We start from the raw sequence: 25,117 nt of genomic DNA, 5'->3' as shown, positions 1-25,117 counted from the left end.
CTTTGGGCATATGAAAAAGTTTTATAAATGAAAAGAAAATCTAACAAAATTAAGTATAATTCCCATAACAAGGATGTTTTGCATAGAGTTTGAAAAGGGAACTTTGAATATTCAGCTGTACACTGAGTTAGAAGGGGATAATTAAAAAGATACACTGAATCTGACAGTGTCTTTATTTGTCTATAATGTAAACTCTTTTTATCCTTCAAATTTCAGATCAACTGCTACCTTCTGTGAGAAACCTTCCTATAATATCCTAGGTAGACCTTCTTCCCTTTCCACCTCTATTTTATCAGTTATCATAATTATTTATATGATTTTTTTTTCATCTAGGTTTTAACCTGATTGCAGCGAGGCAGATTTTTTTCTCTTCTTATTTTAGTAGTATATAACCTGTTAAATAATTAACAAGCATTCTGGACATTTCAGAAAATGAGTGGTAGATAGGTAAAAATAAAAAATACTAATGATGATAATGATAGATAACATACTGATCACTTAATACTTGCTAGACACCATTTTAAGTATGTCACAGGTGTCAGTTCATTTAATCCTTCCATCTGTGAGAGATCAAAACTCAAAATAACAGGCTTAAACAAACAAACAAAAAGACTATTTCTTTCATATTAAATGGCCAAAGATGAACTCTTGTAATAGAAAGGCAATGGCAAGAATAGGTGGAGTCAGTCCTCCCACAAATAATAGATAAAATCTTGAGAATGTTCATTGTTAACAAAAAATTGTATAAAGGCATGAGAAGGATCTGAAAGCATATAGAAGCCAGAGCAGAGTTTACTCCTGAAATGCTCCAACTAGAAATGATACAGGGTGCAAGTTTGTGGATTTCTTGCCCAAGTGCACTCTCCAACCCTCATGGCTGGAGTAATGTTGCCACTTGATGTGGCAAAAATGAATTTTATGGCTGAAAAAGCAGGTGGACAATCAAAAGAGATATCCTGAATGTGAGGCAGCTACAGAAGAGCTGAAACCCCAAATCTGAAAATCTCCCACCCAGTTACCAATTAATGCTAAACTATGCATACACAAGAAACACCACTGGGAACTGAGTAGAAAGAAACAACCCAAAACAAAAACAGGAGAGATCAGAAGGGATATCAGTTGAAATGAGTGAGTTTGCTCCATTGTTTTTCTTCTTTAACATCTTTTATTTTCTTTTTTAAGTGAATATATTCCACAGCTATTTGAAACTCAGTGGGAAGAAATTTGAAGACTTATTGGCTTGAGGTACAAGAAGACAAAAGAAAAGGCTGACAGAGAAACCAGAAAACTGGAGCAGATTTCCTAGAAGTAAAAAACCATAGGCATGGTGAGACCTGAAATATGAGTATGTAATCTGAGAAAATCCTTGCTGAAATCCAAATTATGAAAGGTAAAGATTACCAAGGAGCTAGGCTAAATAAAGTAAAATAAACTAGTACCTAAAACTGAGGTAAGATGAGTTAGCAGCTCCTTGACATTCTGTGGGACAGTTTGTAGTTTGAGTCTATGCAAATTACTACCAGAAAAAGAAAAGGCCAACTTTCCTTAAAAGAACACAGCAGGATGCAGTCACTATTGCCAGAAATATCTAGTTTTCAACCAAAAATTACACATGCCAAATAAAACAAGAATAAGGAAATATGATGCTTATTAAAAATAAGAATAATGATAAAGCAGCTAATACATAATGTTTGAATAATTTTTTTACATGGCTTTAATGAAGGAGTGAATGGGAAATTTCAACAGAGAAATAGAAACATTTTAAAATGGAAATGTTAAAGATGAAATGTACAATAACAAATAAAAATGTATAGAATGATCTCAACAGCCAAGTGGAGTTGTAAGAACCTTGAAATTGAGGTTCATAAATAAAAATTAAGCATTCCAAGAATGGAGATAAAAGTATTGGTGAAGATTTTTAGATTTCAGAAAAGATGGTGGCAGGAGAGGTGAGACAGAAGCCTCCTCCCAAAACCACATATAATATGAAAATATAGTTAATAAAACTAATCCTAAAAGAGCAACAGGAAAGAAGGCTGTGCCAGACTGAATACACCTGACTATAGACTCAAAGCACAGAGGTTAACATCTTGTGCTCAGCCCACTGATTCTGACAGTGGAGACAGGCACAGCAGCCAGGAAGCAGAAAAGAGCTCTTTCCTCCCCCCAGGCACCAGCGCCACTACCCCAAGACCCTCAACATTGCCCCAGGGGATGAGCAGCTCAACAGAATAAAGCTTCTGGGCACTAGAGGGTGCCGTATACAACTATGAAACTTCAAAGGAACGTGGTTCAAACAAAAATGCCACAAACACCAGAAAAAGAGCCAAGTGAAATGGAACTCATCAATCTTCCTGAAAGAGAATACAAAATAAAAATCATAAACAAGCTCATGGAGGTACAGAAAACTATTTAAGAACCCAGCATAATATTCACATCTGAGATTGAATCAGTAAGTAATGCATTATCTGAGATGAAGCATACAATGAAAGGATTAAAAAGCAGAATAGATGTAGTAGAAGAGATGGTAAGTGGAATAGAAATTAGAGAACAGGAATACAAAGAAGCTGAGTCAGAGAGAGAGAGAAAAGGATATCTAAGAATGAAAGAATATTGAGAGAACTGTGTGACCAATCCAAATGGGACAATATTCACATTATAGGGGTACCAGAAGAAGAAAAGACAGAAAAATGGATAGGAAGTGTCCTTGAGGAGTTAATTGCTGAAAACTTCCCCAATCTGGGGAAGAACTTAGTCTTTCGGGTCATTGGGGTGCACAGATCTTCCAAAACAAAGGACCCAAAGAAGGCAACACCATGACATATACTCATTAAAATGGCCAAGATCAAGGATAAGGACAGAATATTAAAAAGAAAGCCTATAAGGCTATCATCAGACTTCTCAGCAGAAACCTTACAGGCCAGAAGGGAGTGGCATGATGTATTTAACGGCATGAAGCAGAGGGGCCTGGAACAAGATGATTTTATCCATTTATCCATAAAACATTTCCAGATAATCAAAAGCTGAGAGAATTTACCACCCACAAACCATCTCTACAGTCTATTTTGGAGGGACTGCTATAGATGGAAGTGTTCCTAAGGTTTAACAGCTGTAACCATAAGTAATAAAACCACAATACAGAAAGTAGAACAGCTAATTACTAAGCAAATGCAAAATTAAAGTAACTATCCCCAAAGTCAATCAAGTAAAAGACAAAGAATATAGAATATGATACCAAATATATAAAGAGTGGAGGAGGAAGAAAAAGGAGGAGAAAAAAAAGAACCTTTAGATTGTGTTTGTAATAGCATATTAAGTGAGTTAAGTTAGACTCTTAGACAGTAAGGAAGTTACTCTTGAAGCTTTGATAACCATGAATCTAAAGCCTACAATGGCAATAAGTACATATCTATTGATAATTACCCTAAATGTAAATGGTCTGAATACACCAATCAAAAGACATAGAGTCACTGAATGAATAAAAGAATAAGACCCATCTATATGCTGCCTACAAGAGACTCACTTTAAACCCAATGACATACACAGACTAAAAGTGAAGGAATGGAAAAAGATATTTCATGAAACTAATGGGGAGAAAAAGCAGGAGTTGCAGTACTTGTATCAGACAAAATAGACTTTAAAACAAAGAGAGTCACAAGAGACAAAGAAGGACATTACATAATGATAAAAGGGTCAATGCAACAAGAAGATATAACCCTTATAAATATCTATGCACCCAACATAGGAGTACCTACATATGGAAAACAAATGCTAACAGAATTAAAGGGAGAAGTAGAATGCAATGCATTCATTCTAGGAGACTTCAACACCCTCTCCCTCCAAAGGACAGATCAACCATACAGAAAATAAGTAAGGAGGCAAAGGCACCGCATAACACATTAAAACAGTTGAACCTAACAGACATCAACAGAACACTAACTACATCCAAAAGCATCAGGATACACATTCTTCTCATGTACACATGGAACATTATCAAGAATAGATAACATACTAGGCCACAAAAAGCTTTAGTAACTTCAAAAAGGTTTAAATTGTCCCAACCAGCCTCTCAGACCAAAAAGGTACGAAAATAGAAATAAATTATGCAAAGAAAATGAAAAAACTCACAAACACATGAAGGCTTAACAACATGCTCCTGAATAATCAATGGATCAATGACCAAATAAAAACAAAGATCAAGCAGTATATGGAGACAAATGACAACAATAATTCAACACTGCAAAATTGGTGGGATGCAGCAAAGGCTGTGTTAAGAGGGAAGTATACTGCAATACAGGCCTACCTCAGGAAAGAAGAACAATCCCATATGAACAGTCCAAACTCACAATTAATGAAACTAAAAGAAGAACAAGTGAGGCCCAAAGTCAGTAGAAGGAGGAACATATAGATAAGAGCAGAAATAATTAAAATCGAGCAGAATAAAACAATAGAAAGAATTAATGAAAGCAGGAACTGGTTACTCGAGAAAATTAACAAAATAGATAAATCCCTAGCTAGACTTAGCAAGAAAAACAGAGAGTCTACACACATAAACAGAATCAGAAATGAGAAAGGAAAAATCACTATGAATGCCATAGAAATACAAAGAATTATTGGAGAACACTACTGAAAATTATATACTAACAAACTGCATAACTTAGAAGAAATGGACAAATTTCTAGAAAAATACAGTGTTCCAAGGATGACCCAGGAAGAAACAGAAAATCTGAACAGACCAATTACCAGTTACAAAAGTGAATTGGTAATCAAAAAACTACCCAAATACAAAACTCCTGGACAGAATGGTTCACCACTGAACTTTATCAAACATTTAGTGAAGACATAATACTCATCCTCCTTAAAGATTTCTAAAAAGTAGAAGAGGAAGGAATATTTCCAACCTCATTCTATGAGGCCAGCATTTCTCTAATACCAAAACTAGGCAAAAACACCACAAAAAAAGTAAACTACACAGACCAATATCCCTAATGAACATAGATGAAAAATACTCAACAAAATATTAACAAAATATATCAAAAAGATCATCCATCATGATCAAGTAGGATTTATTCTAGGGATGCAAGGATGGTACAATATTCAAAATCCACCAACATCATCCACCACATCAACAAAAAGAAGGACAAAAACTACATGATCATCTCCATAGATGCTGAAAAAGCATTCGATAAAATTCAACATCCATTCATGATAAAAACTCTCAACAAAATGGGCAAGTACCTCAACATAATAAAGGCCATATACAACAAATCACAGCCAACATTATACTTAACAGCAAGAAAGCTGAAAGCTTTTCACCTAAGATCAAGAACAAGACAAGGATGCCCACTCTCCCCATTTTTACTCAACATAGTTCTGGAGGTCCTTGCCATGGCAGTCAGAAAATACAAAGAAATAAAAGGCATCCAGATTGGTATGGAAGAAGCTAATTTGTACCTGTTTGCAGATGATATGATATTGTATATATTGTATATAAACAAGCCTAAAGAGGTTCCTCAAAAACTAGAAATATAAATATCCTTTGACTCAGGAATTCCACCCCTAGGAATTTACCTGAAGAAAGATAACAGATTCATTTTCAACCCTATAGAATCCACTCTGAAACTACTAGAACTAATATCTGAATTCATCAAAGCTGCAGGATACAAAATTAATACACAGAAATCTGTTGCATTCCTATACACTAACAATGAACCAGCAGAAAGAGAAATCAGGAAAACAATTCCATTCACAATTGCATCAAAAATAATACAATACCTAGGAATAAGCCTAACCAAGGAAGTCAAAGACAAATACTGTGAAAACTACAAGACACTCATGAGAGAAATTAAAGAAGATAACAATAAATGGAAGTACATCCTGTGCTCATGGATAAGAAGAATTAATATTGTCAAAATGGCCACCCTGCCTAAAGAAATGTACCTATGCAATGCAATTCCTATCAAAATACAAACAGCATTCTTCAACAAACTGGAGTAAACAATTCTAAAATTCATATGGAACCACAGAAGACCCTGAATAGCCAAAGCAATCCTGAGAAGGAAGAATAAAGCTGGGGGATTATGCTCCCTGACTTCAAGCTCTACTACAAAGCCACAGAAATCAAGACAATTTGGTACTGGCACAAGAACAGACCCCTAGACCAATGGAACAGACTGGAGAGCCCAGATATAAACCCAAGCATACATTCTCAATTAATATATGATAAAGGAGCCATGGATATACAATGGGGAAATGACAGCTTCTTCAACAACTGTTGTTGGCAAAACTGGATAACTACATGCAAGATAATGAAACTGGATTATTGTCTAATCCCATACACAAAAGTAAACTCAAAATGGATCAAAGACCTGAACATAAGTTTGGAAACCATAAAGTTCTTCAAAGAAAACATAGGCAATAATCTCTTGAATATAAACATGAGCAACTTCTTCCTGAGCACATCTCCTCGGGCAAGGGAAACAAAAGGAAATATGAACAAATGTAACTACATCAAGCTAAAAAAGCTTCTGTACAGCAAAGGACACCATCAACAGAACAAAAATACATCCTACAGTATGGGAGAATATATTTGTAAATGACTCATCTACAAGGGGTTGTTAACATCCAAAATATATAAAGAACTCACACATCTCAACACCCAAAAGGCAAATATTCCAAATAAAAAATGGGCAGAGATTCTGAACAGACAGTTCTCCAAAGAAGAAATTTGGATGACCAACAGGCACATAAAAGATGCTCCACATCACTAATTATCAGGGAAATGCAAATTAAAACTACAGTGAAATATCACCTCACACCAGTTAGGATGGCCACCATCCAGAAGACTAGGAACAACAAATGCCAGCAAGAATGCGGAGAAAGGGGAACCCTCCTACACTGCTGGCAGGAATGTAAATTAGTTCAACCATTGTGGAAAGCAAATATGGAGGTTCCTCAAAAAACTAGAAATAGAAATATCCTTTGACTCAGGAATTCCACCCCTAGGAATTTACCTGAAGAAAGATAACAGATTCAAAAAGACATATGCATCCCTATGCTTATTGCAGCTCTATTTACAGTAACCAAGATATGGAAGCAACACCTAAGTGTCCATCAGTAGATGAATGGATAAATAAGAGGTGGTACATATATGTAATGGAATACTATTCAGCCATAATATTGAAACAAGTCCTACCATTTGCAACATGAATGTAGCTAGAGGGTATTATGTTCAGTGCAATAAGTCAGGCAGAGATAGAAAAATACCAAATGATTTCCCTCATTTGTGGAGTATAACAGCGAAGCAAAACCGAAGGAACAAAATAGCAGCAGACTCAGTGTCCAAGAAGGGACTCACAGTTACCAAAGGGGTGTGGTAGCGAGGAGCGGGTGGGGAGGGGCGAAGGGGATTGAAGGGTATTATAATTAGTTCACATGATGTGTGGCTGGATCAGGGGGAAGGCAGTGTAACACAGAGAAGACAAGTAATGACTCTGTGGCATCTTACTACACTGATGCACAGTGACTACAATGTGCTATGTAGGGGGACTCGATATGGTTGAATGTGGTAACCAAATTGTTTTTCTTGTGAAACCTTCATAGGAATGTACATCAAAGATACCTTAATAAAAAAAATTGGTGAAAACTGAATAGAGCTACAGAAATTTGAAAAGTAGTACCAAGCAGTATAATATACAAGGAATTGGAGTTCTAGAAAGGAGAGAGAATAAAAGGCAGGAAAAATGTGCAGAAATAATGCATGAAATTTTGTTAAATTAGGTTGAAAACATAAATTTACAGGACCCAGTAATTCAATGAATGCTTAACAGTATCAACATAAAACAAAACTTTCCCAAGCACATCAGAGCTAAAATGCTGAAAAGTGAAGATAGTTCTGATTATCTTTGGAAAGCAGGTAAGAGAAGACATTTTACATAGCAGGGAGAAGATAATATGTTTAATAAGTCACTTCCTGAGAATCAGTGAAGTCCAGAAGATATAAGAACAACTTATTTAAAGTAGTAGTGATGGAGAGAAAATCTACCAAAAATTCTATATCCAGTAAAACTATCCTTCAAAATGAAGATGAAATGAAGCATTTTCAGATAAACAAAAATAGAGAAAAGATGTTGTAGATAGACCTCTGAAGTGATAAAGGGCATTTTTCAGGCTCAAGGGAATTGGGAACAGAGAGCAACCCATAGTTCCAAGAAGGGATGAAAAATACCACAAATAGTAAATATATGTATGAGCAAATATACAAAACTGTATCTAGGAGAAAAGATTGGTGGCTCCTCAAAAAGTTAAAAATAAAATTAATGTATGAGCTAAAATTTTACTCCTAAATATATACACCAAATAATTGAAAACTATTACTCAAACAAATACATGTACATGCATGTTCATAGTAACATTATTCACAATAGTCAAAAAAGTGGAAACAACACATATGCCCATCAATGGATGAATAGATAAGCAAATTGTAATATACACACACATAGAATAACTATTGTGGAATATTATGTATTCATAAAAAGGAATCAGTTCATTTAATCTTTCCATCTGTGAGTGACAGAAGACAATTCAATAGTTGCAAAATAACACAATTATAGATCAATGGAATGGAATCCAGAAACAAACCCACGCATGTGATCAATTAATTTTAACAAAGAAGTCAAAGCAATTTAATATGGGAAAGTAAAGTTTTTTTAATAGTGTTGAAACTACATGCTATTAGCATTAAAAAACACATAATCTATCAATCTTAAAAATAGACAAATGTAAACATTAATACTATAGAATTCTCAAACTAAACATAAGAGAAAACTTCTGCAACCTTAGTGTAGGCAAAAATTTCTTACATAGTACAGAAAATGCGTTAATCTTAAAAGAACAAAATTTGTAAATAAAACCATTAAAATTAGGAATTTCTGGTGATTGAAAGAGTTAAAACTATAAAGTAGTTATAGTTACAGAGTGGGAGAAAATATTTGTGTTATATAGATCTGACAAAACTGTTATAAAAATAACTCTTACATATCTTACTATGTTGATAGATAGTGACCGCACTAAAAGGGGTGAGGATTTAATAATATGGGTAACTGCTGAATGATTGTGTTGTATATTTGAAAGAACATAAGGTTGTATATCAATGATACTTCAATAAAAATATATCTCTTATTAGAACTCAATAAAAAGGCAAGCAAACCATCTTAAAAATGGGAAAAAAAGGTGAGCAGACACTATCAAAGAAGATATCTGAATGGCCATTCAATGCATTAAAGATGTTAACATTGTTAGTCATCAACTAAATGAAGAAGAAAACCACAATAGAAAACATTAGCATAACTAAATTGTAGTAACAATTAGATTCCATTACGATGGCAAAAATTAAAAAGTCTAACAATTCCAAATGTTGGTAAGGATATGGAACAACTATAACTTTCATACATTGCTGTTGGAAATGTAAAATAGTATAACTATAAACACTTCAAGTTTCTTAACAAGAACAAAAAGTTAAGAATACACTTACCATAAGATCTGGCAACTTCACTCCTATTTCAACAGAAAAAGCAAAGTATATGTCCGCTCAAATACTGGCACTTAGGATGTTCATTGAAGTTTTATTCACAAAAGCCAAAAATCAGATATTACCAGTTCATCAGCAGAGGAATGAATAACTAAATTGTAGTACATCCATATAACAGAATAATCCTGAAGACTTTCAGGATTATTAAAGGGACATAGTACTGATGCATAAAACAACTGATGCATGAAAGTACGTTATGCTGAGTGAAAGAAGCCAGACACAAAAGACTACATACTCTATTATTCTTTTACATGAAATTTCAGAAAATAAGCAGTAATATATCTTGATAGGAAGCAAGTTAGTGTTTGCTCTGGGCAGAAATTTGTGGACGAATGTGCAGGACTGACTGCAGAGAGCAATTAAATTGTTTGGAGGTGATAGAAATGTTCTGTATCTTGACTGTGGCTATAGTTGTATCAGTATTATCACTTGTCAAAACTTATCAAACTCCTTGTTTAAAATGGGTACAATTCATCATATGTAAACTACATCTAAAGAAAGGATTATATTTATTTAAAGAGAAAAACATAAAAAATAAAAATATAAATGTATAAAATTATTCAAAAATAAATCCAAATATAAGAAGACTAGGGCTAAAAGCATGTTGCCATCATCAGTGGGAACCTATGTCCTTTCAATCTTTTTACTTCATAGTTATCAGAGTTATCAGCATGTCTTCTTCTCATGAAAGAAGTTTCCTCAAGCTCTAGTCTATGTCTATGTTCCTGTTGGCACATAGGAAAGGCCAGATAGGGCTTGCTGTCTCCCTCCAAGGACATGCCTCACTCCCTCCAAGGACAAGGGCTTACACCACTTCTTATTTTATCTTGTTGGCCAGCACATAATTACATGGTGAAAACTAGAGATGGGAAATGTAATGTTTACCCTGGCTGGCCATTTACCTAGCTAAATATTTGAATCTCATTACTAAAGATGAGGGAAATTATATTGAGAGAATAGAAGATCTCATGAGTTATCACACCTACATCCTTCAGACTTTTTTATACATATAGTTCATTTTCCAGTTTAGACAAAGGGAAGAGAAAATTCTGTATGTATGTATTCTCTGCTTTAACATTCCATATATTTCTATAAAGCTGTACTTACTACAGTGTATGGTAGTTAAGTACCTTGGATATTTACACTACTGGATTTAAAGGCAGAAATTGTATCTTTCTTTTTTTATTACCAATACTTGCCATTCATTTAATAAATATTTTGATATTTTACTGACCAACTGAAATTTTGAACCCAAAAAACCAAGGACATCCTATCACAACTAGACAGTCTCCCTCAATGAAATTTTTATATGTGAAAAAGACCTCTTAACCAATATTAGTATGTACACGGATAAACATTTCAGAAACAGATTTTTATGGGGTCAATAAAAAGGATTTTCTGATCTAAGGTTTTAGTAAGAAATTCAGTGTAATCAGTATATATACCAAGAGAGCTTTGCAGTATTCTCCAAAACAGGGACACATGCCCCAGAATTTTACATGCAAAATCATGCAGTTGCTGTTGGTAACATCCAAATTAGCAATTATTTCTTCAAACCTAAAGTACAGCCAAGTTGGAGGAGTTCCGCATGTAGACTGTTAAAGATGTGTTATTATACATCTTGATTAGATGTACCATTGTAAGCTCAGTGTTAAATATGGATACAGACAGACAGATACACACACAATATGACGAATGATACACTGTGGTAAACAACAGCACATACAAGCAGTAGCACATTTTAGGATCTTTGCCTTCTCTAAGATAACAGAACTTGACACAAGGATTTTCTTAAATTGTTGCCATAAAGCTAAAAGAGTTGTCTCTGGAACTTAGCCTAAAACATGCACACATCAGCCATAAGGTCTGTACTGCATGTGCCATTTATTTTACTTCAACATAGAAATTGCTTTAAAAATCAGAAATTGTTAACTTATCCATAAGGTGACTTAATGACCATCCAAAGACATGTCCTCTATATGTGTATATATATTATATATATTTTATGTGTACATACAATTCATATATATGTATTCATACACACACATACATACATACACACACATACACACACACACATATATGCACACATGTCCCTGGAGAGAAATATCTGGGTGGATTGGCAACAGAAATTATTAAAAGGCAAAAGGACAAAGGCTGGAAGACGTTGACATTATACAAATAGAGTAAACCAGAAAAAGATATGTGGGCTAAGATTGAGGGGTACCCGAGTGAAATAGTGGTTTTGCTTGCCATGTGCCATATTTTACATACTACTTTATTCTCCTTTTCTTCTTTTGAGAGTCATTTTTCATTAAAGAAAATGGAAAAATGTTCTAGAACTTAAGAAATAGAAATGGGAAGGAAGGACATATAATAGAGTTCTAAATGTTTTACACCTTCCATGTTTAAAGCAAAAGTATGCATACATTTCTTAGAACTTGGCAAATAGTTTTTTTTTGGTTATCATTATTCTACAATTACATGAAGAAGATTATGTTTACTAGGCTCTCACCTACCCCAAGTCCCCCTCATAAACCCCATTGCAGTCACTGTCCATCAGCATAGTAAGATGATGTAGAAACACTTCTTGTCTTCTCTGTGTTGCACAGCCCTCCCCTTACTCCCACCCTCCACATTATACATGCTAATCATAATACCCCCTTTCTTCTTCCCTGCCCTTATCCCTCCCTACCTTCCTATTCTCCCCAGTCTCTTTCCCTTTGGTAAATTTTAGTCCATTCTTGGGTTCTGTGATTCTGCCGCTGTTTTGTTCCTTCAGTTTTTCTTTTGTTCTTATACTCCACAGATGAGTGAAATCATTTGGTACTTGTCTTTCTCTATTTGGCTTATTTCACTGAGCATAATACCCTGTAGCTCCATTCATGTTGTTGCAAATGGTAGGATTTGTTTTCTTCTTATGGTTAAAAAATATTCCATTCTGTATATGTACCACATCTTTATCCATTCATCTACTGATGGACACTTAGGTTGCTTCCATTTCTTGACTATTGTAAATAGTGCTGCAATAAACATAGGGGTGCATCTGTCTTTCTCAAACTAGAGTGTTGCATCCTTAGGGTAAATTTCTAGAAGTGGAACTCCTGGGTCAAATGGTAAGTCTATTTTGAGCATTTTGAGGAACCTCCATATTGCTTTCCACAATGGTTGAACTAATTTACATTCCCATCAGCAGTGTAGGAGGGTTCTCCTTTCTTCACAACCTCGCCAACATTTGTTGTTGTTTGTCTTTTGGATGGTAGCCATCCTTACTGGTGTGAGGTGATACCTCATTTTGGTTTTAATTTGCATTTCTCTGATGACCAGTGATGTGGAGCATCTTTTCATGTGTCTGTTGTCCATCTGAATTTCTTCTTTGGAGAACTGTCTATTCAGCTGCTCTGCCCATTTTTTAATGGGATTATTTGCTTTTTGTTTGTTGAGGTGCATGAGCTCTTTATGTATTTTGGATGTCAAGCCTTCATCGGATCTGTCATTTACGAATATATTCTCCCATACTGTAGGGTATCTTTTTGTTCTATTGATGGTGACCTTTGCTCTACAGAAGCTTTTCAGCTTGATATAGTCCCACTTGTTCATTATTGCTTTTGTTTTCCTTGCCCGGGGAGATGTATTCATGAAGAAGTCACTCATGTTTATGTCCAAGAGATTTTTGCCTATGTTTTTGTCTTAGAGTTTTATGGTTTCATGACTTACATTCAGGTCTTTGATCCATTTTGAATTTACTTTTGTGTATGGGGTTAGACAGTGATCCAGTTTCATTCTCTTACATGTAGCTGTCCAATTTTGCCAGCACCATCTGTTGAAGAGACTGTTATTTCCCCATTGGATGTATATGGTTCCTTTATCATATATTAATTGACCATATATGTTTGGGTTAATGTCTGGAGTCTCTAATCTGTTCCCCTTGTCTGCGGCTCTGTTCTTGTGCCAGTACCAAATTGTCTTGATTACTATGGCTTTGTAGTAGAGCTTGAAGTTGGGGAGTGAGATCCCCCCACTTTATTCTTCTTTCTCAGGATTGTTTTGGCTATTCGGGGTCTTTGGTGTTTCCATATGAATTTTTGAACTATTTGTTCCAGTTTGTTGAAGAATGTTGCTGGTAATTTGATAGGGATTGCATAAAATCTGTATATTGCTTTGGGCAGGATGGCCATTTTGACAATATTAATTCTTCCTAGCCAAGAGCATGGGATGAGTTTCCACTTGTTAGTGTCCTCTTTAATTTCTCTTAAGAGTGTCTTATAGTTTTCAGGGTATAGGTCTTTCACTTCTTTGATTAGGTTTATTCCTAGGTATTTTATTCTTATTGATACAATTGTAATGGAATTGTTTTCCTGATTTCTCTTTCTATTGGCTCATTGTCAGTGCATAGGAAAGCCACAGATTTCTGTGTTTTAATTTTGTATCCTGCCACATTACTGTATTCCGATATCAGTTATAGTATTTTTTGAGTGGAGTCCTTAGGGTTTTTTATGTACAATATCATGTCATCTGCAAATAGTGACAGTTTAACTTCTTCTTTACCAATCTGGATTCCTTGTATTTCTTTGTTTTGTCTAATTGCTGTGGCTAGGACGTCCAGTACTATGTTAAATAACAGTGGGGAGAGTGGGCATTCCTGTCTTGTTCCCAATCGCAGAGGAAAAGCTTTCAGCTTCTCGCTGTTCAGTATGATGTTGGCTGTGGGTTTATCGTATATGGCTTTTATTATGTTGATGTACTTGCCCTCTATATCCATTTTGCTGAGAGTTTTTATCATGAATGGATGTTGAATTTTGTTGAATGCTTTTTCAGCATCTATGGAGATGATCATGTGGTTTTTGTCTTTCTTTTTGTTTATGTGGTGGATGATGTTGATGGATTTTCGAGTGTTGTACCATCCTTGCATCCCTGAGATGAATCCTAAATGGGAGTGGTGTATGATTCTTTTGATATATTTTTTAATTCGGTTTGCTAATATTTTATTGAGTATTTTTGCATTGACGTTCATCAGGGATATTGGTCTGTAATTTTCTTTTTTGGTGGGGTCTTTGCCTGGTTTTGGTATTAGGGTGATGTTGGCTTCATAGAATGAGTTTGGAAGTATTTCCTCCTCTTCTATTTTTTGGAAAACTTTAAGGAGAATGGGTATTATATCTTCTCTGTATGTCTGATAAAATTTCGACGTAAATCCATCTGGCCCGCATGTTTTTTTCTTGGGTACATTTTGATTACTGCTTCAATTTCTTTGCTGGTAGTTGGTTTGTTTAGATTTTGTGTTTCTTCCTTGGTCAGTTTTGGAAGGTTGTATTTCCAGGACATTGTCCATTCCTTCTAGGCTTTCCAGCTTTTTAGCATATATTTTTTCATAGCAGTCTCTAATAATTCTTTGTATTTCTGTTGGGTTCATCATGATGTTTCTTTTCTTGTTTCTGATTCTGTTGATGTGTGTTGATTCTCTTTTTCTCATAATAAGTCTGGCTAGAGGCTTATCTATTTTGTTTATTTTCTCAAAGAACCAGCTCTTGGTTTGATTGATTTTTTCTATTGTTTTATTCTTCTCAGTTTTGTTTATTTCTTCTCTGGTCTTTATTATGTCCCTCCTTCTGCTGACTTTAGGCCTCATTTGTTCTTCTTTTTCCAATTTTGATAATTTTGACATTAGACTGTTCATTTGGGTTTGTTCTTCCTTCTTTAAATATGCCTGGATTGCTATATACTTTCCTCTTAAGACTGCTTTCGCTGCATCCCAGAGAAGTTTGGGCTTTGTGTTGTTGTTGTCATTTATTTCCATATATTGCTGGATTTCCATTTTAATTTGGTCATTGATCCATTGACTATTTAGAAGCATGTTGTTAAGCCTCCATATGTTTGTGAGCCTTTTGCTTTCTTTGTACAGTTTATTTCTAGTTTCATGCCTTTTTGGTCTGAAAAGTTGGTTGGTAGGATTTCAATCTTTTGGAATTTACTGAGGCTCTTTTTGTGGCATAGTATGTGGTCTATTCTGGAGAATGTTCCATGTGCACTTGAGAAGAATGTGTAACCTGTTCCTTTTGGGTGTAGAGTTCTATAGATGTCTATTAGGTCCATCTGTTCTAGTGCGTTGTTCAGTGCCTCTGTGTCCTTATTTTTTGTCTGCTGGATCTGTTCTTTGTAGTGAGTGGTGTGTTGAAGTCTCCTAAAATGAATGCATTGCAGTCTATTTCCTCCTTTAATTCTGTTAGTATTTGATTCACATATGCTGGTGCTCCTGTGTTGGGTGCATATATATTTAGAATGGTTATATTCTCTTGTTGGACTGAGCCCTTTATCATTATGTAGTGTCCTCCTTTATCTCTTGTTACTTTATTTGTTTTGAAATCTATTTTGTCTGATACTAGTACTGCAACACCTGCTTTTTTCTCCCTGTTGTTTGAATGAAATATCTTTTTCCATCCCTTGACTATTAGTCTGTGCATGTCTTTGGGTTTGAGGTGAGTCTCTTGTAAGCAACATATAGATGGGTCTTGTTTTTTATCCATCCATTCAGTGACTCTATGTGTTTTGATTGGTGCATTCAGTCCATTTACATTTAGGGTGATTATCGATAAGTATGTACTTATTGCCATTTCAGGCTTTAGATTCGTGATTACCAAATGTTCCAGGTTACTTCCTTACTATCTAAGAGTCTAACTTAACTCACTTAGTATGCTGTTACAAACACAATCTAAAGGTTCTTTTCTATTTCTCCTCCTTTTTCTTCCTCCTACATTCTTTATATTTTAGATATCAAATTCTGTGCTTTTTGTCTATCCCTTGATTGACTTTGGGGATAGTCAGTTTAATTTTGCATTTGCCTCACAATCAGCTGCTCCACCTCCCTACTGTGATTTTACTACCTCTGGTGACAGCTATCCAACCCTAGGAACACTTCCATCTATAGCAGTCCTTCCAAAATACACTGCAGAGATGGTTTGTAGGAGGTAAACTCTCTCAGCTTTTGCTTTTCTGGAAATTGTTTAATCCTTCCTTCAAATTTAAATGATAATGTTGCTGGATAAAGTAATCTTGGTTCCAGGCCTTTCTGCTTCATGGCATTAAATACATCATGCCACTCCCTTTTAGCCTGTAAGGTTTCTGCTGAGAACTCTGATGTTAGCCTGATGGTGTTTCCTTTGTATGTGATTTTATTTCTCTCTCTGGCTGCTTTTAATAGTCTGTCCTTATCCTTGATCTTTGTGAATTTTATTACTATGTGTCTTGCTTTTGTCTTCCTTGGTCCCTTGTGTTGGGGAATCTGTGGATCTCCATGGCCTGAGAGACTATGTCCTTCCCCAGATTGGAGAAATTTTCAGCAACTACCTCCTCAAAGACACTTTCTATCCCTTTCTCTCTCTCTTCTTCTTCTGGTATCCCTATAATGCGAATATTGTTCTGCTTGTATTGGTCACACAGTTCTCTCAATATTCTTTCATTTTTAGAGGTCCTTTTTTCTCTCTGTGTGTGTCAGCTTCTTTGTGTTCCTCTTCTCTAGTTTCTATTTCATTTATTGTCTCCTCCACTGTATCCAACCTGCTTTTAATACCCTCCATTGTGTTCTTTAACAATTGTATCTCTGCGTGAATTCATTCCTAAGTTCTTGGATGTCTTTCCGTACCTCCATTAGAATGTTGATGATTTTTATTTTGAACTCCCTTTCAGGAAGAGTCACGAGGTCTATATTAATAAATCTTTCTCGGGAGTTGTATTAATAATTTTACCCTGGACAAGGTTCCTTTGGCATTTCATGTTTGTATATGGCGCCCTCTAGTGTCCAGATGCTCTATTCTGGAGCTGCTCAGCCCCTGAAGCAATGTTGGGGGTTGCAGGTGAGCGGTACTGGTGCCTGGGGGGAGGAAAGAGCTCTTCCCCACCTCCCAGCTGCTGTGCCTTTCTCCCCTGCCTGAGCCAGTGGGCCGGACACACAGGTATAAGTTTTTTTCCCAGAGCAGCCTGATATGGATCCCTGCTTTCCACAAGCAGCCAGAATCCCAGGCTCCCCAGGAACTCTGCCTGTATTAACTTTCCAACCCAGTAGTCATGTGAGTCTCATGAAAGCACCATGAAATGTAGGTTTGTGCTCTCAGAGCAGATCTCGGGAGCTAGGTATTCAGCAGTCCCAAGCCTTCCACTCCCTCCCTGCTCCATTTGTCTTCCTCCCACCAGTGAGCTGGGGTGGGGGTGGGGCTCGGGTCCCACAGAGCCACAGCTCTTGTACGTTACCCCATTCACTGAGGTCTGCTCTTTCCTCCAGGTGTGTGCAGTCTGATGCCATCCTCTTTCCTCTTGCTCTCTCAGGATTAGTTGTGCCAATTAAATTTTCTAATTGTATCCAGTTTTAGGAGGAAGCCTCTGTCTCTCCTCTCATGCCGCCATCTTTAATCCCATCAGCAAATAGTTTTAAAGAATTTTTCATGCCTCAAAATTTTATAAAGCAAGACTGGCAACAGAAAAAAGAACAATGTATTGTAGGGGAGAGGAAATTTGGAAATCCTTTTCTTATAAGGGGAGACATCAATAAGAATTCCTAGAGATCCATGTCTACTTCTAAGGTCACTTTAAGATTCATAACTTTACAGAGATAATTGATGATACTGTCAAAAGATAATCTGACAAATATGAAAAATGTGAAGAATTTATTTGAGCAAAAATTGGTTTCAGACAGACAGCATCCAATCTAGCAGGCGAAAAGGAGTCTGAGGAGCTATACAAAACAGAAGAATTCTATATCCAAAATGGAGCAGAAACAAGGAAGTTATAGTATGCAAAAAAGTGGACTGGTTATTGCAAGGTTAATTTTTTTAGGGGATAGTAGTGGTCTGTCTGGCAGAGTACCTGACTGGTGCTAAGCAGGTGATTTCTGATTGACTGGTTTAAGATTCCATTTGTGGGGGAATTAAGACATGGTTTGGTGATGTGTGGCTTAGCACAACAGATTCCATCTGAGGCCTGTTATCTTGTTTTTAACTGTATCTGTTTTTTATCCTTAGATTAAAAGACATGATTTATGCCCTGTTGACAAACAGGAAGCCAGGTTTTACTTTCTCTGATTTTATTGTCAGAGGTAGTTAACTTACTTTGCAAGAACTTAATGTGGTCTTGGATCTTGATAGTCAGAAGATGAGATATAGACACAATTCAGAGACATGGCAACTAATAAGGTTTTTTTTAAAAGTCCTAGACTTAGTAAGTTTGACAGCTGATATAGGCCCTCAAGTAGAATTTTTATTAATGACAATTAAGTCAAATGAAGTTACTCTGTAGTTAACAAGAACTTTTGTTCAAAATTTATAAATAGATTTTTCTTTGTAACCAACAATTCCCAAGACATTCTGCATTGCCTTTGCCTCTGTGTGGGCGGACAGTGTATTTTTCAGGTAAAAATACAGTCATCATTATTGGAGATACAAAAATCTCATGCATAAAGAAATACAACTCTGGAAAGTAGAAAATCCATGAAGTCAGTTAAATCACATAGCCCTCTCCCAGAGAAGACAGGATTTAGCTATCATCAGGTGAGAAGATACATGAAGGGTCATATTATTTATGTTAGGTCAAGTGGAGTTTTTCTATTGTGGAGTTGTTCGAGTCTGTCATCATTTGCATCCATTTGGTAACCCACCAAGTATTGTCTTCCAGATACGGCAGCTGATATTTCAGTGAGTATCCCTAGGAGATGCCAGATAAACAATCAGAGGATAAGATTATGCTTAATCATTATTAAGGAAAATGAAAAGGACAGTCATTTCAATGCAAATGCTGTGAATAGTCAGCATAATAGATTTCCCAACATTTAACAATGTGTATATTGATGAAACAATAATAAGTTCCTGTTTGGGTGCTACTAAAAATGGTGCCTCTGTTTTGTCAATAGGATTAATTCTAACTCAACTCATGCTCTTTAAAGCTTTCACTGCAGAAGGGTTTACCAAGTGTAGAGGAAATAATGTGGATTCTGACAGACTTGGTTCTAAAACCTGGTTCCACTGTTTATTATCTCTGTGCCTTGGATATTTAGTTTATTTCTTTGAACTTCAGTTTCCTTTCAAGAAAACTGGAATAATAATGAATACCCAGCAAGGTTTCAGGGAATATTAAGTGAGGAGATTGACATAAAGAGTAACAACTTACTCAGAGAACTTTTCTAACCCTTAGAAGTAACTGCCCCTGTATAAATTATTTACTCCAATGACCTTTTTTAAAAAGTTCAACTTTTTAAAAGAAATATTCCAAGAATTCCAAGAATTATAGAAGTCTAAGACAAATATGTAAAACAAATCCTTCCATTCAGTTAAAAATTTGCCTTCCTCTCCCTCCTAAAAGTGCTAGACTTCAAAAATAAAAAAATTTTCACCCACCTTCCCTGTGTCATCACCTGATTTAGACTAGTATAAAAAAATGCATCTAACCACTCTACTTTTAAGTTGAGGAAACTGAAAACTTTTAATGTGTGAAAAATTATGTTCAAATTCCCACAGCTAGTAAGGTCACTCATGCTTCAGTGTAAAGCTACTCATCTTGCAATAAACTGTGTTTCATCTTACATTCAATTCAAATAGTCTCACTTAATAAATGAGGTAAAAAATAACCATCTTCTGGAGTGTATTTGCAAACCAAATAAGAAACTGGTTTTATATAACTATAGAAAATTTAATACAATAATATATAAATGTGATTTTCTTTCATTTATATTTGCCTTTGCTATTGCCACACTTAGGCATGGATTTTGGAGTCAAATTCCAGGGTTCTGTTTGACATCAATGGGATTTAGAGTACACATTTATATTCACAAGTGTGCTTTTTTAATAAAATGGGCAAATAATAAATACATATAGGTTTTTATGAGAATTGAATGATTCATTGTATGTACTTTATACATTTCATAAATTATATAATAAATAATATACATATATAAATATATAAGTATATTATATGCATAACGTAGAATAAATATAAATACAAATAAATGAATACTTATATTTTTATGAAAAAAATATATATAGGCTTAGCTGGCAGAGGGCATACTATGTGCCTTTCCCTAAGGGTTTACTTCTATTGAATTTTAATTATTCAGAATTCCAAACAACCCTTTGAGAAAGTTTTTATTAATCTGATAATAATAGAGGTGTAGATAACTTAGAAACCTAGTGAAGATTATGCAGCTAGTAGGAAGCATAGTCAGGGCTGAAAACCCAACGTGTTTGATTCCAGAGACATCTAAGCTGGTAACCACTACAGGAAGCTGCCTGTCCAATGAGAGAGCACAGCAGTTACTCATAATAATATCAAAATATGCATTTACATAATTAAAACTACTGAAAGTTGGACCTCTTAAAATGATGAATCTATCTTTAATACCTTAACTATATATATATATATATATATATATATATATATATATATATATATATATATATATATATATTTTGAGAGGGCATCTCTCATATTTATTGATCAAATGGTTGTTAACAACAGTAAAATTCTGTATAGGGGACTCAATGCACAGTCATTAATCAACCCCAAGCCTATATCTCAACAGTCTCCAATCTTCTGAAGCATAACAAACAAGTTCTTACATGGTGAACAGTGCAAGGGCAGTCATATCATAGAAACTTTCGGTTTTGATCACGCATCATGAACTATAAACAATCAAGTCAGATATGATTATTCGTTTGATTTTTACCCTTGATTTATATGTGAATCCCACATTTCTCCCTTATTATTATTATTATTTTTTTTAATAAAATGCTGAAGTGGTAGGTAGATGCAAGATAAAGTTAGAAAACTTAGTTTAGTGCTGTAAGAGGGCAAATGTACATGATCAGTTCTGTGCCTATAGACTAAGTATTAATCCAAGCTAGACAAGGGCAACAAAACATCCATGGATGCAGATTTCTCTCAAAACAGGGGGTCTGAGGTTTTAAGCCTGCCATCTGTTGGTCCCCAATTTCTCTCCCAATGGCCCCTCTGCGACTGTGCCTGTCTTAGGTTGTTCCTCCCTTGAGGAATCTTACCCGTCTCTAGCTAACCAGTCATATTCCAGGGCCATAAAGGGAAATGTAAAGTTGGTAAGTGAGAGAGAAGCAATATTCTTTGAAAAGGTTAGCTTTTTACTTCTATGCATATTTATGCCCTGTGGCTTCTATGTCTGGCATTTGTCTTGAGGTACCTTTACCACTCAGAAGAATTATGATACTCTGTAATTTTCGATATGAGGCACTAATTCTACGAAAGGGTTGTAATTAGGAAGGAAGAAGAAAAGCTATAGAAGTAGCAGGCAGAAGAAAACATGGGAAGATTGATTATTTCTTTGACAGATCTTCTTGTAGAGTAACTTCAGCATGTATAGGTTTTAAACTACTAATTAAATTGCACACTCACATTAACATAATAGGAGTACAGTTACATAACCAAAGCAGACCTATAATTACCAGCCATCTCCAGTGAAACCAAGAAAACCAGTTAGGCACCTTAGGCATTTGTGAAAACTTATCTATGATATGGTGGGTATTGTCCAACTGAACTTGAACAGTCTGAGAGAAATCAGACAAATTAAAACAACCCATTCCTGGGGACTGTTCACATCCCATATGTTCTTTAAACAGTAGATAGTCTGTAGGTGTAAGATTTTGGAGTGCTACAATTTGCACTTCTCCTAATTCTTGGTTGAGTTACAACAGTATAGATCCAGTCAAATTTGTTGTTTTACTGTATGCACAGGCCAGCTTAGATATCTCTTTCTTCATTCCCATGGCAAGTCCAGGAACCGGTGGGATGAATGCATCTACAGCTGTACAAGCGCATGGATCTTTGTTGGGGTTTTTTGATGATCCTCTTCTGGTATGAGTCTTCCAGAGAGTGCTGATGTTGGATGTTCTTTTTCATATCATATCTTAGTTCATTTTCTGTGTAGCCAAATTAGGCTTTGATCCTCTGTATAAACACAAACAGACCCTTTGCCCACACTTTGATATGCCCTTTATATCATTGTGTAGAACTCATTGGAGGTCACCACACAGGAACTGCTTTTTTTTTTTTTAAAAAGAAAAGAGTATTATCAGAAAAATATACCTCCATAGCCAATCATCTGACACCCTTTAAGTGGTCAAAATTAAGGATATTTAAAGAATGCATTAATCGTTGATTTACAGTTTTATCCTATCAGGGAGTAATCCCACTTTTCTTTCTTACTGTTTTTTTTATCATTAATCTACACTTACATGATGAATATTATGTCTACTAGGCTCTACCAGGTCTCCCCTATAAACCCCTTCACAGTCATTGTCCATCAACATAGCAAAATGTTGTAGAATCACTACTTGTCTTCTCTGTATTGTACAGCCCTCCCCTTTCTCCCAACCCCCCATGCATGCTAATCTTAATACCCCCCTTCTTATTCCCCCACTTATTCCTCCCTACCCACCCATCCTCCCCAGTCCCTTTCCCTTTGGTACCTGTTAGTCCATTCTTCGGTTCTGTGATTCCACTGCTGTTTTGTTCCTTCAGTTTTTCCTTTGTTCTTATACTCCACAGACCAGTGAAATCATGTGCTATTTCTCTTTCTCCACTTGGCTTATTTCACTGAGCATAATACCCTCCAGCTCCATCCATGTTGCTGCAAATGGTAGGATTTGCCCTCTTCTTATGGCTGAGTAGTATTCCATTGTGTATATGTACCACATCTTCTTTATCCATTCATCTACCGATGGACATTTAGGTTGCTTCCAATTCTTGGCTATTGTAAATAGTGCTGCAATAAACATAGGGGTGCATCTGTCTTTCTCAAACTTGATTGCTGCATTCTTAGGGTAAATTCCTAGGAGTGAAATTCCTGGGTCAAATGGTAAGTCTGTTTTGAGCATTTTGATGTACCTCCATACTGCTTTCCACAATGGTTGAACTAATTTACATTCCTACCAGCAGTGTAGGAGGGATCCCCTTTCTCCACAGCCTCGCCAACATTTGTTGTTGTTTGTCTTTTGGATGGCAGCTATCCTTACTGGTGTGAGGTGATACCTCATTGTAGTTTTAATTTGCATTTCTCTGATAATTAGCGATGTGGAGCATCTTTTCATGTGTCTGTTGGCCATCTGTATTTCTTTTTTGGAGAACTGTCTGTTCAGTTCCTCTGCCCATTTTTTAATTGGTTTATTTGTTTTTTGTTTGTTGAGGCATGTGAACTCTTTATATATTCTGGATGTCAAGCCTTTATGGGATCTGTTATTTTCAAATATATCCTCCCTTACTGTAGGGTTCCTTTTTGTTCTATTGATGGTGTCTTTTGCTGTACAGTAGCTTTTCAGCTAAATATAGTCGCATTTGTTTATTTTTGCTGTTGTTTTCCTTGCCCTGGGAGATATGTTCAAGAAGAGGTCACTCATGTTTATGTCTAGGAGGTTTTTGCCTACGTTTTTTTCCAAGAGTTTAATGGTTTCATGACTTACATTCAGGTCTTTGATCCATTTTGAGTTTACTTTTGTATATGGGGTTAGACAATGGTCCAGTTTCACTCTCCTACATGTAGCTGTCCAGTTTTGCCAGCACCATCTGTTGAAGAGACTGTCATTTTTCCATTGTATGTCTATGGGTCCTTTATCAAATATTAATTGACCATATGTGTCTGGGTTAATGTCTGGATTCTCTAGTCTGTTCCATTGGTCTGTGGCTCTGTTCTTGTGCCAGTACCAAATTGTCTTGATTACTATGGCTTTATAGGAGAGCTTGAAGTTGGGGAGTGAGATCCCTCCTACATTATTCTTCTTTCTCAGGATTGCTGTGGCTATTCGGGGTCTTTGATATTTCTATATGAATTTTTGAATTAATTGTACCAGTTCATTGAAGAATGTTGCTGTTGGTTTCATAGAGATTGCATCAAATTTGTATATTGCTTTGGGCAGGATGGCCATTTTGACGATATTAATTCTTCCTAGCCATGAGTATGGGATGAGTTTCCATCTGTTAGTGTCCCCTTTAATTTCTCTTAAGAGTGACTTGTAGTTTTCACAGTATATGTCTTTCACTTCTTTGGTTAGGTTTATTCCTAGGTATTTTATTTTTTTTTGATGCAATTGTGAATGGAATTGTTTTCCTGATTTCTCTTTCTGTTGGTTCATTGTTAGTGTATAGGAAAGGCACAGATTTCTGTGTGTTAATTTTATATCCTGCAACTTTGCTGTATTCCGATATCAGTTCTAGTAGTTTTGGAGTGGAGTCTTTAGGGTATTTTATGTACAATATCATATCATCTGCAAATAGTGACAGTTTAACTTCTTCTTTACCAATCTGGATTCCTTGTATTTCTGTGTTTTGTCTGATTGCTGTGGCTAGGACCTCTAGTACTATGTTAAATAACAGTGGGGAGATTGGTCATGCCTGTCTTGTTCCCAATCGCAGAGGAAAAACTTTCAGCTTCTCACTGTTAAGTATAATGTTGGCTGTGGGTTTATCATATATAGCCTTTGTTATGTTGAGGTACTTGCCTCTATTCCCATTTTGCTGAGAGTTTTT

This window comes from Manis javanica, chromosome 4, assembly GCF_040802235.1.
Source record: "Manis javanica isolate MJ-LG chromosome 4, MJ_LKY, whole genome shotgun sequence".
NCBI classification, from domain to species: Eukaryota; Metazoa; Chordata; class Mammalia; order Pholidota; family Manidae; genus Manis; species Manis javanica.
Note: the sequence above shows the minus strand (reverse complement) of the source record.